General features: G+C 37.9%; 1 protein-coding gene across 9 annotated transcripts in view; it reads right to left on the reverse strand.

The window, feature by feature from the left end:
* Positions 1–20,189, reverse strand: part of TENM4 (teneurin transmembrane protein 4) — a 1,435,480-nt gene that overhangs the window by 736,043 nt on the left and 679,248 nt on the right. For all 9 annotated transcript variants that reach the window (XR_004406800.2, XM_032990906.2, XM_032990916.2 and 6 more), the window contains exon 5: positions 17,913–18,000. The gene's annotated coding sequence lies outside the window, so the exon portion shown is untranslated. The remainder of the gene's footprint in view (positions 1–17,912; positions 18,001–20,189) is intronic.

Below are 20,189 nucleotides of genomic sequence, written 5' to 3' on the forward strand. Positions count from 1 at the left end.
CTGATCAGAGGTATAGACCCATTATTTTAACAAAAAATATTCTAACCTTCCCCCAGTTCCCTTCTCTGACCCACAATGTAACAAGACTAGAAAAAGAAGTCTACAACCCTGGGGAATTAACAGTATCAACCATCCCTCTGGTGGATCTTGAAATCATACCCACAGCTCAGGAGTATAAGGGACCCTGCAGATGATAAAACAGCATTGATGACTTATACTAAAATCCTTCTAAATATATTTATCTTACAAGATTTATCATATGAGTTTAGAGAATGGTCCATTCAGGCTATATTCCTTAGATCAACCGACAAGATCATCATCTTACAAGAAGGATGCCAAATTCTTCAGTAAACTGTTAAGAGCAGCAGTATCTTCAGTGAAGTATTTGATCTATTTTCCTCAAAAGCATAAGAAAAGAGGCTGGATTATCAAATTCATTTTTTTATGGTCTATCAGGCTGCTGTACAATTCATTTAGCAATCCATTGCAACTTTTTAGACAAAACAGTTCACAGAATCAGAGAATTATAGTATAGTTTGGGTTGGAATGGACCTTTAAAAGTCATCTAGTCCAACCCAGATGCTGTAAGCAAGGACATCTTCAGCTAGATCAGGTTGCTCAGAGCCCTGTTCAACCTGCCCTTGGATGTTTTCAGGGATGGGACATCTACCACTTCTCTCAGTAACCTGTACCAGTGTCTCGCTACCCTTTTTGTGAAAAATTTCTTACTTATATCTAGTCTGAATATACCCTCTTTTAGTTTAAAAATGTTAGCCCTTGTCCTATCACTATAGGCCCTACTAAAAAGTCTGTCCTCGCCTTTCTTATAAGCCCCTTTAAATATTGAAAGGCTGCAATAAGGTGTCCCTGCATCCCTCTCTTCTCCAGGCTGAACACTCACAATTATCTTAGTCTTTCCTCACAGCAGAGGTGTTCCATCCCTCTGATCATTTTTGTGACCTCCTCTGAATCCATTCCAACAGGTCCATGTCTTTCCTGTGATGAGGACCCCAGAGCTGGATGCAGTACTGCAAGTGGAGACTTATGAGTAGAGCAGGAGAATCCCCCTCCCTCGACCTGCTGGTCATACTTCTCGATGCAGCCCAGGACATGGTTGGCTTTCTGGGCTGCGAGCACACATTTCTGGCTCATGTCCAATTTTTCATCCAGCAGTACCCCCTAGTCCTTTTCCACAGAGCTGCTCTTAATCCCGTCATCCTCCAGCCTACATTGATACTGGGAGTTGCCATGATCCATGTGCAGGACCTTGCACATGGACCTGTTGAACCTCATGAGGTTCACATGTGCACACTTATCAAGCTTGTTCAGATCCCTCTGGATGGCACCCTGTCCCTCAGTTGTGTCAGCAGAACCATTCAGATTGGTGTTGTCAGCAAACTCGCTGAGGGTGCACTCAATCACACTCTCCATGTCACCGATGAAGATATTAAACAGTACTGGTTTAAAACTGGTTTAAACAATAAGGAGCCCTGAGGGACATCACTCATCACTGATCTCCATCTGTACATTGACCACTACTCTCTGGATGTGACCATCTAACCAATCCCTTATCCACTGAAGAGTCCACTCATCCAATCCACATCTCTCCAATTTAGAGAGATGGATGTTGTGGGGGACTGTGTCAAAGGCCATACAGAAGTACAGATAGATGACATTCAGAGCTCTTCCCCTGTCACTGATGTAGTCACTGCATCACAGAAGGCCACTGGATTGGTCAGGCAGGACTTGCCCTTGGTAAAGACATTCTGGCTGTTTTGAATCACCTCTCTGTCGCCCATGTGCCTTTAGCATAGCTTCTAGGAGGTTCTGTTCCATGATTTTCCCAGGCCCAGAGGAGATGCTGACAGATCGGTAGTTCCCAGGTTCCTCCTTCCCACCTTTCATAAAAACAGGTTGCAATGTTTCCCTTTTTCCAGTCACTGGAGACTTTACCTGACTTCCATGACTTTTCAAATATGGAGACTGGCTTGGAAACTACATCAGTCAGTTCCTTCAGGACTCTGGGATACATCTTGTCAGGTCCCATAGACTTATGTATGTTCATGTTCCTCAGGTAGTCATGGACCTGATCTTCTCTTACAGTGGGAGGTACTTTGCTCCCCCAGTTCCTGTGTTGTGGTCCATCTACTTGAAAGGTGTGGGAAGAGACACTGCCAATAAAGATTGAGTTAGTGTATTTCGGTTTTGCCACTGTCCTGATTTTGGCTGGGACAGAGACAATTTTTCTTCTTAGTAAATAGAACAGTGCTGTGTTTTGGATTCAGGATGGAATTTGGTATAAGAATGCTGATAATAGACTGAAGTTTTCAGTTGTTGCTAAGAGATCAGCACTTTCCAACTCCGCAAGTCCTGCCTGTGCACAGGTGTACAAGAAGCTGGGAGGGAGCACGGCCAGAGCACCAGACACAAACTGACCAGTGAAACATTCTATATCATGTAATGTCATGCTTTGAATATAAAGGAGGGGTGGCCGGGAAGGGGGAGATTCTTTCTAGCTTCTGGGATTGCAACTGTGGGATCTTGGCATTTTGGGATCGCTAGCTGGGAATGGGCTGGGTGTCAGTCAGTGGGTGGTGAGCAGTCGCATTGTTCATTACCTGTGGGTGGTGAGCAGTTGCATTGTTCATTACCTGTTTGTACTTTCTATTATTGATATTGTTTTATTTTATTACAATTAATAAACTCTTTTTATCTCAACCTATGAGTCTTCCTTTACTCCTCAAATTCCCTCCCTCATGCCCCAGACAGGGGGAGGGTTAGCGAGAGGCTGCATGATGTCTGGCTGCTGGCCAAATCATGACAGCTAGTCTGTACAGAAGCTCTTCTAAGAGATATTTTTTTCCTAAAGTTTAGTAAAAGTTATTTCATAAGCAGAAGATGTTTATCTTCTCTTATCTTTCCCTGGTACTTTTGACATATTTGTAGATAGAAACCATGCCCTCTCTCAGCTTTCATTTTGGCAGACCAAATGAATCTAATGTTTTCTCTGTTCCTTATATTGTTTGCATAGCTGTTTCTGCATCAATTCCAATTTGCATTGGAAATTATTAAATATGAATATCCTAACTGGGAACTATGCACAGTATTCATGCACAGTATTCTAGAAGAGGAATACCTGTTGAAAATATGTTCATATTTTAAATGATAGTAGTGTAGATACTTTCCTTTATGCGATCATAAAATCACATTTGGTATTTTTCATGGTCATATTACACATCTTTATGAAAGGTGTCTTATGACTGACTGGCAGAAACAAAACTCTCCCTATCATTTCCAGATAAAAGAATCCAATTTAAAGTGGGACTTCATGTTTTCCGTTCCTAAAAGCCTGAATCTCAATTTTTACTATTGAGTCTCTTCCCACTTTTATTTTTTCATCCTCAAAATAGTCCAATTTGCCCTGCACAATATTCTGTCCATCACCTCACTGGTCTTGCGATCAATTTATTCATGAAATTAAAACAATCCTCTAACTACCTACTCCAAGAATTTCTTCTCTCTGGGCCTATAATTCCTCTTCCAACACACCTTTTATAGCTATCTCAGCAACCAGTTCCTTACACAACATAGTACTGACACTAACATCATCTTCACTGCTTTATGTAATGATTTACCATATGGTTTTACATCCAATCCTTCACAAAAATCTTGATAAATTAGATCTTCCCATGAGTGACTAAGTTTTTAAAACTCTATTCAAATTAATGAAATATTTATAATTTTTTATTTTTTTATAAGAGAAAGTAAGAATCCTTCCATTTATATTCTGAATCATTCATCTGATGTACCCCAACTGAAGTCATCTCAGCTCCAAACTGGGAAACAGAACTTGTTTCATTATAATCACTTGTCTGTGATCATGTTAATTGCCAGTTTTTGAATTCTTTTTATAGATCCTGCATTCTCTTAGATGCTGAATACACTGCCCTCAAAGCAAGACACTTGTGTTTGAGTATGTATAATGGGTTTTAGGGTTTTGAACACCAAATCCTGTATTGATGGCTTAGGTTGTAAAATTTAAACTGTTGGCATCTGATGATACAGCACTGCCATTACAGTAAGAATCACTTCTAACTACATAAGAAATCATTTCTGTACAGGTTGTTAGGGAGCAATAGCTGACATGATTGTCTTCCATTTCTGGGATAGGAAGAAGGTAAGGGGTCATCTACACTATTTTATGAAAGGGAAATCCTGCTTAACCAGATTAATAGCTGTTCACAAGGTGATGATTGGCTCAGTGGATGAGGGGAGAGCAGTGGTTGTTGCTTCTTTTGAGTTAAGGAAGGTTTTTGGCACTCTGTCCTACAAATCCCCATGGAAAAGCTAATGAAGGATAGCCTATACAAGTGGATGTTGAGATGGATCTAAAACTGTCTGAATAGCCTGGCTCAGAGGGTTGTGGTCAGTGGTACAAAATCTAGTTGGAGGCTAGTCACTAATGGTGTATCCCAGGGATAGATTCTGCAGCAGGACTGTTTAACATCTTAATTGATGACCTGGATGAGGCAGAGTGCACCTTTAGCAAGTTTCCAGGTGATATAAAACTAGAAAAAGTTGCTGATACACCAGAGGGTCTTTCTGCCATGCAGAGGGACCTGGACAGGCTGGAGAAATGGGCTGGGAGGAACCTCATGAAGTTCATCAGAGAGATATGTCTAATCAGGCCCCTGAAGATGACTAACCCTATGCACCAGGACAGTCCAGGGCCAGCCATCTGGAAATTAGGTCTGCAGAAGAGGACTTGGGGAGTTACAGTGGACACTAAGCTGAACATCAGCTGGCAATGTGTCCTTCTAGCCTCCTGACTACATTAGAAGTGTCAACAGCAGGTTGAGGGAGGTGATCCTTCCCCTCTGCTCAGCACTGGTGTAGCCGCTTCTTGAGTGCCCATCCAGATCTGAGCCTCCCAATACAAGAGAGACAAGGACATACTGGAGTGAGTCCAGCAAAGGACAGTGAAGTTAATTAAAGTATTGGACAATTTGATGTACAAGGACAGGCTAAAAGAGCTGGAACTCCTCAGGCTTGAGAAGAGACAGCTCAGTGGAATCTTAGCAATGTGTATAAATACCTGACTGGGGTGTTGAAGGGAGTAAAGAAGATGGATTCAGGCTCTTGTCATTAGCTCCCAGTGACAGGAGGAGAGGCAAAAACTGAAATACACAAAATTCCATTTAAACACAAGAAAACACTATTTTTATTGTGACAGTGGTTGAACACCGGAACAGGCTGCACAGAGATGTTGTGGAGTGTCCAACCTCAGAAATATTCAGACCTGGATGGACACAGCCCCTGAGCAACCTGCGCTGGCTGTCTCCTGCTTTGAGCAGGGAGGTTGGATTATATCATCTCCAGAGGATTATATCACCTCCCAACCTCAGCAATTCTGTGATTTGTGATTTTGTAGTTCAAGTAATTCACAATTGATTGTTGAGAAAGGAAGCTTCCTGGCAGAGTGTTTTTCACCAGAAGAACTGTGAACTTCTCCTTTTCACTTTGCATGCAAGTGGCTCTAACTTACTATATATAAGACATTTATAGAGTGTTGTCATTTTGAACAGCTATTTGAGGAGGTTTGAAATTTGTATGAGATTGATATGTAAAATATGATTTCTTTTTCCTCTGCAGTTCTCTCTCTCTCAGAGAAATGCAGATGGATACATTCAGTATTCTAGACACATTTTCTTCTATGGAAAGAGTGAAACAGCCTTTCTGTTGGATGATACTGTTGGTAGAATCTAAGTTTGAAAAATAACAAAGGTAGTAAAATATAGATTTCTTGTTAACAGCCTTTGTTTAAATAAATATGATTTTGTGTGCAGCTTTTTCAGACACTGACCTGAAGCTGAGGTTTGGCCCTTACCCCTTCGTAAAGCCTCATCCATAGACATATAAGTTCATAGCAAAGGGCAGCAAGACTGTTGGAGATGTTAACACAGGTGGCTGACGTAAGTAATAGGTACTGCTCCCACAGTTCAAGGCAGTTATTGTAGTGAATTTAACCACATAGGCTTAGGTTAATATAATTTTCATCAGCTCAAGGAAATATTCAGACTGAAGATCCTTTCCACATTTTTTTTTTTAATTATTAGTATTATTTAAGAAATATTTTCTTTAGTTGTTGAGGTTTTTAAAAAATCTTTTCCTTATTGCATCCATCATCTGGAATTAACCAAAATGTGTAACTAGTCACCATATAATTCTGATGCAATGGCAAGTTTTTGGCAGAATTTTTTTCATGTCTAGGACTGGCTTGGTTGGTTTAGAGAGCTGCATTCCCAGCTACATTTTGAGGAAGGAAAGGAAAGTGAATATAGAGATAGACAGGTATTCATGTGTGTGCACGTGTGTGTGCATATAAATTAGAGTCATACACACAAATTAGAGTCAGAAAAGAGAACAACCCTCTTTTTTTCAATAATAACAACTGTATATTTTGGTAAGGAGATAGGTCTCTTAAACAGAGATCTGCAAGAACATAATGACTTTACAAAGTGTTACTGACCATTACTACACTGCCTTTTTAATCATGCTTTTATTTCTATCAAAAATGCCTTATACTTTCATTACATTTCAAAAAATGTTGCAGCTGACTGTGCCACTGAAGCTTCAAAGGAATGAATAAATAGTTTGTGTAGAGTTAAATGGGCTAATATGTTTAATGAACGCATAAAAAAAAAAGGACCATGATGTATCATACAGTCACACCACTAGAAAAAGCTGCTTTGTCTTCTGTAGCTGGTCTTCCCAGAAACAGCCTGTATTATAAGTGACATTTTAGATTGAATTTATTACTTACAGGTTTCTGCATTGAGTATCTGTTGTAATTATTTACCTAACATGTATTTGACCATGTTCTTGCCATAACTGTGTGGTATGTTTTCCTTTGGACAACATCAGCCTCAGACCTCAGGGGATCTTTCAATCATGTGCAAGAAAATAAGAAATTAATAAATTATGACTAAGAATGATAAGAACCTGTTACTGTCCAGGAGAGGAGTATGTAGATGTCATACATTTGGTAGCAAACTGAATGTTCTGAGAGCATTAGGGTCATCCAGCTCCATTCTCAGGAGATTCCCATCCTGTGATATTTCTATTTCTTTGGTAGTGGTTGTAGAAATATGAAGCAGAGGTGCCTCAGGCACATGTGTATTAGATGTTACCTAACTGTCCAGTCCAACTTCTATAGTGGATAGAGGAACCTTAAGACTTATTAACTTTAATTTCCTACAGTGGAATTGCTTTCAGCCCACCAGTTCTGTCACTTGTACATGATCTACTACCCATGATTTCTTTTGTTGCATTGAAGGAACTACAGAGACCTCTCGAACTAGAATTTCAAGTCCTTCAGTTGGAACTGGGAATCTAAATATCTTTGCAAGGTTGACTTAAGAAAAGTTCTGTGTTTTGACATCCAAAATTAAAGCAAAGCTACTTCCCATTATTTTAAAGACATGGAAATGTACATATAAATCTTCTGACCAACTGCTTCCTCCTGCTTTAGGGTTTGTGTGTGAATCCTTAAACTAATACTAGAAGTGATGCAACTTCACAATAATACAGTAATCTTTAGCATAAAAGGTGTTAATGATTCCCCAATGACAGATTTAACTGAACATTCAGCAAGACTTTGAAAGAGATTAGAACTTGTCAAAATTGACTTTGATGACCACAGTGAAACAAGAACAATCCAAGTTGGAAGACTGAATTTAATTTTAGTACTGTCACATTTCTAAACATAATTTTAATTGGCTAGTGGTCATCTAGAAGGTGGGCTCTTGTGTTCAGTTACATTGGATTTGTCTACAACATAAATTGCAGTCCTGGTCCCGATAACCTCCAGACTATAGATCACGCTCAAATTTATTCCCAAGTTGTACCCTCACAATTTCTTTCAAAGGAAAGTAGGAATGTGGAAAGAAATTTGTATATCTAGGTCCCATCTCTACAGGGAGCTAGGCTACGAGCAGTGATGCAGTCATTAAAGATAAGAAAAAATAACAGAAATTCTGAAGAGGTTGTTCATCATGAAATTCTCTTTAAGAATGTTTTTCATCATCCTCTGTCAAAGGACCTAGAATAATGGCAAAAAAAAAATACCATCAACCTTAAAACTATTTATTCAAATGTAATCATTGCACAAAGTAGTGGTTTTTATATGGGAAATTGAAAAGGCCCACATTATTACAATGATAGAAGACAAAATATGAAACGTGGGTCTACTTTGTAATGATTAACTTGCAGACTTTCAGAAGATTTATTGTGTATATGAATGTCATGGTTTAACCACAGCTACCAACTAAGCACCACACAGCCGCTTGCTCACTCCCCACCCCAGCAGGGTGAGGGGAAGAGAATTGGAAGGGTAAAAGTGAGAAAACTTATGAGTTGAGATAAGAACAGTTTAATAATTGAAATAAAACATTTTTACTATTATTATTACGATTAGTAGTAGTAGTAATAGTAGTAGTAGTAGTAGCAATGAAAAGGATACTAACCAAGGAGAGAAATAAAACCCAAGAAAGACAAGTGATGAAAATGAAAACAATTGCTCATCACCAACTGACCAATGCCCAGTCTGTTCCCAAACATCAGCCCCCTGGCCAACTTTCCCCCTGCTTTATTGCTGAGCATGATGTCATAGGGTATGGGATATCCCTGGGGTCATTTGGGGTCAGCTGTCCTGGCCATGTCCCCTCCCAACCCCTTGTGCCCCCCCAGCCCCTCGCTGGTGGGGTGGGGTGAGGAGCAGAAAAGGCCTTGTCTCTGTGTGAGCACTGCTCGGCAGTAGCTAAAACATCCCTGTGTTACCAACACTGTTCCCAGCACAAATTCAAAACACAGCACCATACTGGCTACTGTGAAGAAAATTTACACTACCCCATCCAAAACCAGCGCAATTAAATAAGATTTGTAATTTTGGGAAGATACACTACATCTTTCATATCTGGCAGTGTTTGAATTTCAGAGTAAAATTCAAATTAAGCATAGTTATAGAAGTCTAACCTATGCTTATGGTAGAAAATAATTCTCTCTCTGAAATTTATTTATAAATAGGAAGCGTTTTAGTAATGTAATCTTTGCCAACTTGTTTTAATGAACAGGAAATGAAGAAAATGGTGAATGTTTCAAGAGAAAGGCAGTCTTAATTTCTACAGGGGAGAATGAGTGTCCATCATACCATACTTATAGTGGAGGTACAGAAATAGAGCAGATCCATCATGGTATTTTAAACTCATCTTCCAATAAGTTCCTAATCTTTAGCAATTTGCAGTTCAGGGACTTCTGAGACCTTTCTGCCCCTGAAACATGGCCAAGAATTTCTCAGAAAAATTAGGACAATCAGGTAGTGTCTTTGGAGGTTATCAAAAGACAAATGTAATTTTCTCCCTGTGCTCCAAATTTTGAAAGAGAAAAATTTGTGTTAGCAGGTTCATCTTCTAGTAATTTTTAAAAATCTTAATTTTTATAATTCATTCCATAAAACGTAAGAAAGACTAGTTTCCAAGCATTGATACATCTTTAATACTTTTCACACTAAAGAAGACTGGTTCATATATGGTCTTGAAGGTATCATTTTCTCTCGTCAGTTTATTCTTTCTTTAACATGCTGTCAAAATATAATAGTAAGTACTCTCTTTCTTCCTGACAATTTCTTTCTTCTTTCCATGTTTTCCTGCCAATAATTTATGGATTTCTTAAATAATTTTGAGTTAATAATAGTCATAAAAAGTTACAGTTAATAGAACTTGTATTACTATGTTGGTTATAATATTAATTTGTCAGCAACTAGAACAAACAACATTCACCTCCTCACCAGTAGGATGTATATTTCTTATCCTTTTCCACATAAATATAAGTTATATTTATCTGTTTCCCAGATAAATATAATATTCCTTGCTAATTTGAAAATACTGGAATATACTGTTTTCTGAAACATTCACTTTAAATCAGCACAATATATAGAACTCAACAGCTTTGATTTAGTTTTGTTTTTTCTGAAGGCTGGGTAAGCTTGATGAGGGGATCAGAGATACAATGTAGAAGATTGGCACACACGACTGTATCAAAATCTCTTGTAAACTTCTTTGTTTTAACATATGCCAAAATCCTCCCCTCCCTCCCCAGTCTTGATTGTCTTGACATAAACTTCATTTTTAAGCAAAGTTCTTTTAGTCATGCTTAAAGACCTGCAATATTATGGGTAAAATAATTATTATTGTGTACACAATTTTTATCATCTAGCTACATAAACATAGTTCAGTGTGAAGCAGATTGGTCTTTTTCTATCTGATTAGATTACTTTTACAGGCCTTGAGTGTTGGCTATAATTTATAGACATGTAAATTTGTAGACATGTAAATTTGTAGAACTGCATCATATATAAATTAGTAAAGCCAGAACGTAACAGACCCATTTGAAACTCTCTTATTCTTACAAATCAGCAATCTAAAATCTCCAGTCTAGGAGACATACAGGAGTTCAAGCAGCATATTACTCTGAATAAACACCTTTTTACTACATTCTGACAGCTTTTGACAAATGTAACACCGAGCAAAATCATTTGAAATGGCTGCATCTGCCTTTTTAGAATCCATGATAAGAACTGCAAAGACTGGTTATTTATTTAAAAGTCAAGTCTACGTTCAGCAGATTTTGTGAAGTGTGAACAGTGAAATCACTTCAGTGCCATCTCTCTCTGTGTCTAAGTGGAATGCAAGCAATTTCTAATTTCCTAACATGTACCTTTGGTATTTTAGCTTATTCCTGAAGAACATTTGGCAAGTAACTTTTGGTAAGAAACCCTTGTGAATTAATTCATAGCATCACCTCTGAAATGAGAATGTTCTGGCTTGTTTTGCTTGGGTAATGTTATTACACTCAGCTGTATAACAGTGCTCAGGATCATTTGGATAGTGAATACTTCAATCAGTGCTGGTGGTTCAATTTTTATTCTAAACACTGAACATTTTTTTCCCACAATACCTTAACAAAGAACTTCTTAGGTTCTCCTGGTGATGAAAAATTGTAAAAAATATTTGCACTTGTTGGTCAGCTCTTGTATTCAGTGTGGGTTATTACAGTGAAATTAGTGACAGTCAGTTACAGGGAGAAAAACAATGGATTCAAGTTTCCAGGCTTGGACTTAAAGCTAACCATAGAGAAGTCTCTGGTAAGTCCAGTGAATCAAGTTTTCATGAACCACCTGGATTTATCTTTGTAAAGTCTGGCCTCTCTCTCGTCAGTAGACGTTATAAGCATCTCATGAGCAACCAATTCTAGAAATAAAAACTTCAGGCTCTTTGAAATCATGTTGCCGAGAGATGGAAGAAACACAGCTTTTATCTAGGCTACAAGTGTTAACCTAGTTCTTTTGTTTATTTCCCTTTTCCTACCCTTTTCAAAATGTATCTTAAACTACAAGAAATAAATCATATTATCTGATCCAATATCCTCAGTCAAGTTGCTATTAGAGCCACAACAACAGAATTATCTCCATTATCTGCTAATTTAATCATATTGACCTTCTTTCCCCCTGTTTCTTGCCAAGGACTCTAGAATTTAAGAGTTTGCATGAATAGATGCCTGTGTCTCTTGTACAACACTTCCCAGATTCAGAGACTATACTCTGGGTGAAATGATTCCCTATTATCTTTTCCCAGGAGCCTATCTCCTTCACAGATTTAAGATTTTTTTTGTGAGGCTGAATTCCTGAGCATACTGCAGGCATCATTCCTTGCATTTTATACTATCTGCAAAAAAAAAACCCCAAAAAACCAAAAACTATTATTCCTGGTAGGCTGAAACACAAACCCTTATTCATTATCTCCAAAGTCAGCATGTTTAACTCTGGAATCTGTTCTTCCATATCTTTCACAGCTCTCACTGCAGTAATAGAAACTCTTTTTCCTCTACCTGAGAGCTCCAAGTGGACACTTTTGCCAATTTGTTTCAATATTTTTTTTTTTCTTTCTTTCTGGAAAGGATGAGAGCCTGTCTAATTACCTGGGATTTGATCCTGTAATCAAAGTCACAATTGTTACAGGACAGATAAGAAAAAGCCTTGAGTTTAATGTAGAGGAAAAAAACTTGGGTAGTGGATAGAACATGGAACTGGAAATCAGGAGGTTTGGGATTTATTCCTATTGTTACTATTTGCATTTACACGATCATTGTCAAGTTATTTAACCTCTGCGTCTCAAGTTCCACTATATACAGAAGAAAAGAATAACATTTCTCTCTTCCAGGTGGATATTGCATGGAGTGAGACCTAATTAAAGCCAGTAAAGTGTTTTGAGATCCTCGGATAAAAGGTGCTATAAAAAGTTCCAACTATTAATTGCTTCATACTCTCTAGTAGATTTTAAGCCACATATCTCTTTGAATCATGGATCTCTATTAAGCGAAGACTGCTAACTATGTGCAGTCCTGCAGTTGTTGGCTTTTTAATTTCAGAAACAGATGTCATGAGATTGAGCCATCCTTGCTTATGAACTAACCTAAAATGTCAGCTAATACCTTCAGACTTCTGAAACAATGCAGGAAAACAACATACCAGAAACCCATTTACTTTCATGATTTTCTGTACATTCTTCTGGCTTTCTCTGTTATTAAGTCCGCCACCTTAGACCATATACGTTTTTTCCAAGGTGTATTAGATCTAATCTAAAGAAGGACTTTTGTTTTGTTTTGTTTTGCTTTTTCTACCTCATTCTGGTTACAGATTCTACAGAAGGAGATGGAGAAGGAGTGTGTATTGTATAAAATCTTCTACTTCTCAGATTACCAAACTGTGCAATATGCTCCACACAATGGTGGTACTTGAATCAGAACAGTTTTGCATGAATCCTGAGCAGTCAGATAGTTTCTTCTAAGCATGTGCATGGATGTGAACCACTGTGTAACAGTCACCTCTCCTTTGGTTACTTTTTCTTCCTACAGGGCTTCAATGGACAAAACACTTAACAGACAATGACCCAAAAACTGGGTAACTTAACTTCTTAAAGGAATGCTCCAATTTCTTGCAACTCTGGCAAAAAATGATATTTTATTTTTAAGAGAGCCAGGAAATCTACAGACTATCAACTTATCTATAACTTACTAGACTCTGTCAGAAGGTATTTGGTTAATCACTGTATTACTTTGAACTGAAGAAACTACAGCTTTTCAAGACGACCCAAACACAAATCTAAACACACTTTTAAAAAAACAGAGCATTCTGGCTTTGTTCCATACACCTATCATCTTAGATTGACAACAGCTGGGATTTTTAATATATAACGGATGTCCAAGAACAGTTAGCTTCACTATCACTTGTCAAAAAACTTCCACAGAAATATACAAAAGTAAAATTTTCTTCAAGTTTAATTAAAACTCTTTGATGAGCTGGATTTATGTGATTAAACATGAAGTTGGTAAAAGGCAGAAGGTACAAGAAACGTTTCTTTGAAAAATAGGTGAAACCATATCGCTGCTCTGTTTTGAACCCAGAATTGATAGTCAGCCATCTTTGTCTGCCTGAACACAATTTATATTCACATTTGTGCTGAAAAATTCCACAGGGTCATGCAGTATTGCTTTAACAGGTATCTGTTATCTTCTCCACTAACCCCAACTAAAGACACATAACTCGCACTTGGTGTAGATGTACAGCAAGTAGAACACTTCACCAGTTGACAATATGAGGATGTACAAAGCCAATGCCAGAAAGAGATTCCCAGCTTGATCTGAACAACTGCAATAGTACTTCAAGGGAGCTACAAAGAGTCAAATTCCACACAAATTTTTATGTAAAATGGACTTCTACAGGTGATTCTGGACTGGAGAGAAAGACTATTCATCACTAGGCAGCAAATGTCCATACAGCCGTGTCAGAAAAACAAAAGTGATGATGAATGTAACTTTTCTAATGTAGAACTGCATTTTTAAACATTTCCATGTGTAAAGTATACCTTTCACTCCAGCAAAAGTAGGATTAATATCTTCCCCTTGATCTGAGGGCTGCTATAAAATAGGAGCTAGCTTGTAGTATTCAAGTATTGGTGAAAGTTCCCAGCCTCTGCCCTGAGTTGTATTTAACTCTTTATTTATTGAAAATAATCCAGATGTAACTGGAATCTCTTTGTTCAATATTTATTATTGTTTAACCCATAAGGAAATGGGAATGATAAAAATATTTTTGGTCAATGGATTCAATCTTGAAAGGCTTTCAGGTGTGGCTGACTGATTTCCACAGAGTGAATCTTTACTTTTAACTCCACTCTCCAATTATTTGCAACTCAGAAAAAGTTTTCTGAAAGGGTATATGAATTTTTGGTTTTTGTTGTCAGTACTACTGCTATAGTTTCAGTCATCAGACAGTGAAACACCAGGAAATGATACATATGCAATCTTGCAACTGCTGCTATCTAATGTAATGGTAATATTTTCAAGGTTACCAGTCATATTTCAGTGTTTTATTTCAAGCTGTTTCCAGTAATTACATAGTAGAGCACCTGTGCTGGATGAGTATCAAGGGTATTAAGGCCACAAATTTAGCAGACAAAAAGAGCACTTATTTTTATCTTAAATTGATTTTTTATTCAAACAATCCAGCAGAACAGTCAACACCCAAATTTGTGAGTATGTTAAGGCATGAGAAGCAGAAAATTAAAAGGTGACTGCACATCAGCAGCCTTAATTGGCATTATTCAAGCTGGTGAAGTAGAGATAGAGAGCACAAAAATGAAAAGCTGGAGCTCAGTTCTAAAGAGCCCTTTTCAAAGAGGTTTAAGATTCTTCTAGTAACACAGAAAAAGAACTACTATAACTACTTATATTTCTATACAGTTGTGATATTCAGAGAAGTGTGTCATTGGTCAATTCATACACCTAATAGTAAGATGTATAGGAAACATGATCATTTGCTAAAGAGATTATGATTCCTAGTATTTGGAAACAGAGCTGCTACTTCTTATAATTCATCTATTGAATTCATCATAATTTTGTTTCCAGCGACAGTATTAAGCTCTTGTATATCCCAAACAATATTATGCCCACACATGTAGTACAGTTGTATGTTCATCAAAGCTATTTTGTGGTATGTTCATAAACCTTCAGTCCCCCAAAATGGCAGTGTTTTGCTGCTAAAAGCACCAATCTACAACTTAAATCAGTAGATATGTCAAATCTGATACTGCATGGAATACAGGGATTGCTGATTTCAGATGAGATATCTAAGCTACACCATTTTAAAGCAAACAAGGTAACCAGATATTGTCTTTACATTTTCAACACACTGAGAGTGCAGTTTGAGAAATTTTTATGATAATAAACAAGAATGTCCTGTCAGGGAATCAACTTCCACTAAACATAAGATGATACAGTTCACTCCTAATTTGGACAATACAGGTTTTACCTGGTGAAGATCTAGGGTCAGTTAATTAGAGACAAACAGGGCTGGGAGAGACCCCAGGAGATGATTTAGTCTGCACCTGTATCCCAACAAGGGTGAGTTATACCTGACAGAAGTTTCTTCGACCTATTCTAAAAGCCCTCCAGTGACCATCTCCACAACATAACCAAGCAGTTTATTCCAGCACTTTGTTTTCCCAACCTGTCTAAGCTTTCTGCTGCTACCTGGCTCGAATTAATTTCACTTTAAATTCCCTACCTTTTGCACTCTCTAGTGTGAATATAGCGGAGAGAAGAAAGTATCTATTTCTTTTTCTAACAGCCTAACATATATTTAAAGATCACCAAGCCTCTTTCACCATAAACCATCTCAAGAACTTTCACTTTTCTTTTAGGCCTCATCTATGAACCTCTCATAGTTCATCCTTGTTTCTCCTCTGAGGTTTATGTCCAGCTGGTCCATAGCTTTATTGAAATGTCCAAGTATGGACATCCCCTGAGGTTGTACCAATACAAAACAGAGCAGAGCAGAGAAGAATGATTATTTCACATTTTTCAGGCTGTATATTTATCCACACTGTAAAATTACATTTGTCCTTTTTACAGAATCATAGTATTCTTCACACATATTCACCTGTGGTGTTTTATAACCTCCTGCTAGGGAGACTGGACACAGAGTTCCCTATGTAAAAATCAGTCATGATTCCCCAAGTGAGCTTAAGTTTGTCCCAGCATGAAAAAATCTGTGCACTCCAGTGATCAAAGCAGTCAGTGATCACACAGACTTCTGAGAGCAAGTCATACTCTAAAACAAAAGCATTTAAAAGACAATCTGAAAACCACAGGAAAAATTATATGCACACCTATGATATTAGGTACCTAATTATCTTCCACAGTTGGATCCTAGCCCTACTAAAGAAATCCCTCTTCCTTTTTTCTGTCTCCACATCTTCCCTCAGCATCTTTAGAGTACAGGTGGCCTCATCCACTGGATATTAAATCATGTAATTTCTCTTGAAGATTAAGTACCTTGGTGTGTGTACATCATATAACAGTTTTCTGATCATCATACATATCACCTAACTACACAGACTTGCAGACCCTTAAAGTAATTTAGATTGGAAAGAACCTCTGCATGTATAGTTCAACCTTTGCTCAAAAGCAAGCCTAACTGGATAAGGTTGCTGTGGGACTTGTCCAGCTGAGTTTTGAAAATTGTGGAAATAAATGCCCTTCTGACAAGTAAAGATTTTGATCCCTTCCTCCTGGTACATATCCAGGTAATATATGAAAATATAGAGCAAATATATTTCCTGGATATTTACTCTCTTTCTTGTAAAGACTTTACAGAGAAAAAAACCGTTTGTTTTTAACTAGTGACATTTCAAAGTGGCAAGTATTTCAGCCACTGTGGCTAAGATCAAATAAAATGTCCTTTGTGTTCATCAGACTCTAGAATGTGTACCTCCTTTTACAGCAATCCAGCAAGTCAAATCTGGTGATTTCACCTTAGGTTTCTTTACTTTAAATCCATAAATGTTTGCCTCATTGTCAGATACAAAATCCTTAACAACACTTCAAGTATAGGCTTCACACCCAATTGATGGAAGTAGCAATTAGCAGTGGGGATGGTATTGGAAATGCAAGAGTTAAAGCAACTCCATTAGCAACTAAAGTTATATTTTATATTATTTAATTTTTGTTAAGTTTTTTGGAAGGAATAGGTCTTATCAGGCTTAATGGATTTTAGTGATTCTTAACAGCTACCTAATGAGCTCTCCAATTATGTAAAGAAGGATAATTCAGTTCATACATTTACTGTATCCCCTCACAGAAACACAGTTCCCCCTCTTCAGAAATGACTCACTCAAGGTCATACAATAAACCAGAGGTAGTAATAGGACTATTACAAGGTGTTCCTGGCTAGTGACCTTATAACTAATCCTCTAAATGATGTATGATTTTCTTGATACTCTCTATTTAAATAGTTTTAATATATGACATACATTAATCAGCTATGAACAAAAACAGCACTGATGTTTATAGATCCACGAACACTCTTTAGCATCAACAACAAACCAAAACCACAACACTTACAGTGAATATGAGAACACTCCAAAAATATAAAACAGAAGTGTGAAAAAATCAGTGAGAAACTTTCTGACTCTTGCACAAGCCTATGAAACTGAACTTTGGACACTTCTTATGAGGGGGCACCTGAAGATAAAACAGCCTAAAAAGCCTCATGATACACTATGGCAAAAAATATAAACTGAAAATGTTTCTCTCAAGAGGGGGTGGAAACATAATCTAATAATACTGAATGTTTTTAATTCAGTATTATTACAGGGGACTGTAAATATTTTAAATATCTTTTTTTTTTTTTTTTTTTTTTTTTAGTAAGGATCTAACTGAACATGATATAATCCTTCCTTTGCATAGCTTGACATGAAATTTTGCAAAAGAGAGGGAAGAATATACAAATGGCTTACCAGCAGGCCCAGTTGCTAGGTAGATAGTTCATCCAATACTTGTATGATACTCTATCTTCAAAAGAATCCATATACAATTACCAGAGTCCTATAAAATGATATAGACAAAACAAACCATAATTCTTTAAGGAATATTGTAAGTAGGAAATACAAGTAAAGTATTAGTAAGAAATACTGTATGTTACCAAAATTTCATATCTACTAGAAGAGTGTAGCTATTATTAGAAGGCATTTTATCTAAGATAACTATTGTCCTGGTTGGGGCTGGCCTGGAGTTCCCGTTGGTCTGGCAGTGGGAGGAGCTGCAGCACCCTGAGACCCCAGGGGCTCCCCAGGCCCCAGTGCCCTCACCTGTGTGCGGGGGTGGGGGGAGCACAGCTGGAGGACTGGGCCCCGATTGGCCGATAGTCCATGTCATGTGACATTATGCTCACTATATAAAGGCAGGAGTGGGCTGGGTGGGCCTCTTACTTCTGGGGAGTGTTGCTGTGGGGCCTTAGTGTTTGGGATCACCAGCTGGGAGCAGGCAGGTGTCGGTGAGGGGTGAGCAGCTGTATGGTACATCACCTGTTGGTACTGCTGTCAGTGTATTGTTCTGTTACTGTTATTAAACTGTTTTTATCTCAACCCTTCAGTCTCCCTTTGCCCCTCCGATTCCCTCCCCATTCCCAAGTGGGGGGAGGGTGGGTGAGTGACTGTGTGGCATTTAGCTGCTGAGTAGGCTCAAATGACAACAACTATTGGAAATGGCATTTGAAAATAACACAGCAAATTACTGACAGGTGGATAGGTTTTACTCCATAAAAAAAATTGATTAATCTATATTATTAAAAAACATATTCGTGTTATGAAATGGATAAAAACTACATTGTGTCCATCTACTTGAATGAAGAGATTTTTCTGGTGCTGCTTGAAAATCCAATGGCAATCTCACTCAAAAACTCAATCATTTGAAGAAAAAAGTATATAATTTGCATTGTTTTGATTTACCTCCTTAAATCTTAGTCTGAAGTAGTTAGTTCTCCTCTGAAGATGTTAGAGAAATAGAAGGACCCCTGAGAACAAATCAAGTCACCTGTGGGGATGCTCCTCTCTTTACACAGGTTGCTTAGATGATCAGTTCAGACTGCACTGCCAGTTAGTTAACTTAGACAACATGAATCCCACCCAGAAAGTGTAGAGGAAACAAAAAGGATAAACAAATACAAATGAAATTGTCTATTTTAGTTTCAACTAGTTTAGCTGTCTCCCATTCCTGCAATCTGTGATGTGGCAGTCATTCAGGAGGTAGACTCCTGCATGGTTGTGACGTTCTGCTCTCAGATGAGAGTTTAGGCTTTAATGTAATTAACTCTCTCTGAACGAAAACATGGCTTTAGGATCAAGTATGGCAGATTAGACTTTAGGCACTTTCCTCAAAGTCTCCACTGAGATGATGGGAGAAGTAAATGGACTAACCTTAAGGCTGATGTTTCAGTGTAAAGGATCAGAGTGCACAAACCCCTATTCAAGACTCCTTTTTGAATATACTTATATCTTAAGTATTAGTAGCACATAAAGATCAGTGTTTACAAAGAAACTGCAGTGTATGGAGGGTACAACATAAATATATTACAGTTCAGAACCTGCTAAAAGGATCTTCTCTCACTTTTACCAATTCATCCTTGGCACGTGTAACCACTTTATGTAAAAGAAATAATCTTACCAATTATGAGACAGTTGCTGAGATACTGTCCGATCTGCCCAACAAAGAACAAATATTACATTTCAATCTGCTTTTAGTGGGTCCAGGAGCATCCTCAGCCTGAACACTCTTTAAGAATATTCTCCCTCTTAACACACACCAATTAGAAGTAGGAAAAGCAGATGGCCAAAATAAATTAGGGACAGCATACCAGCCCTTCCTCAGATCATCACCGTTGGCAGATCTAAGCAGCAACCCCAGCCAGTCAGTAGTTAGGAAGAGAAGTATATGTATTTTTTTTCCTCCATCCCTTTCCGGAACAAAATTGGAGAGTCATTGCAGCTGTCAGAGTACCCAGTTTACAGAGCTGAAGAAAGAAGAAATCTGCCCAGAGATACATAAAGTCCAAAAAACTTGCAGGTAATATTTGTATTTCTTAATACTGCAAACACTACGAATACTTCAAACTTTCAGTGAAGGGAAGGGCTTTCATTCCCTGTGCTAATTATGGTTGTGTGAAATAGAGGCTTTATTAATTTTCCCCATATACATTGCTGGAAAGATCCAGCCATTGCCAGGCGGTGGAAGATCTA

This window comes from Tyto alba, unplaced genomic scaffold (assembly GCF_018691265.1).
Source record: "Tyto alba isolate M040663 unplaced genomic scaffold, T.alba_DEE_v4.0 Super-Scaffold_2, whole genome shotgun sequence".
NCBI classification, from domain to species: Eukaryota; Metazoa; Chordata; class Aves; order Strigiformes; family Tytonidae; genus Tyto; species Tyto alba.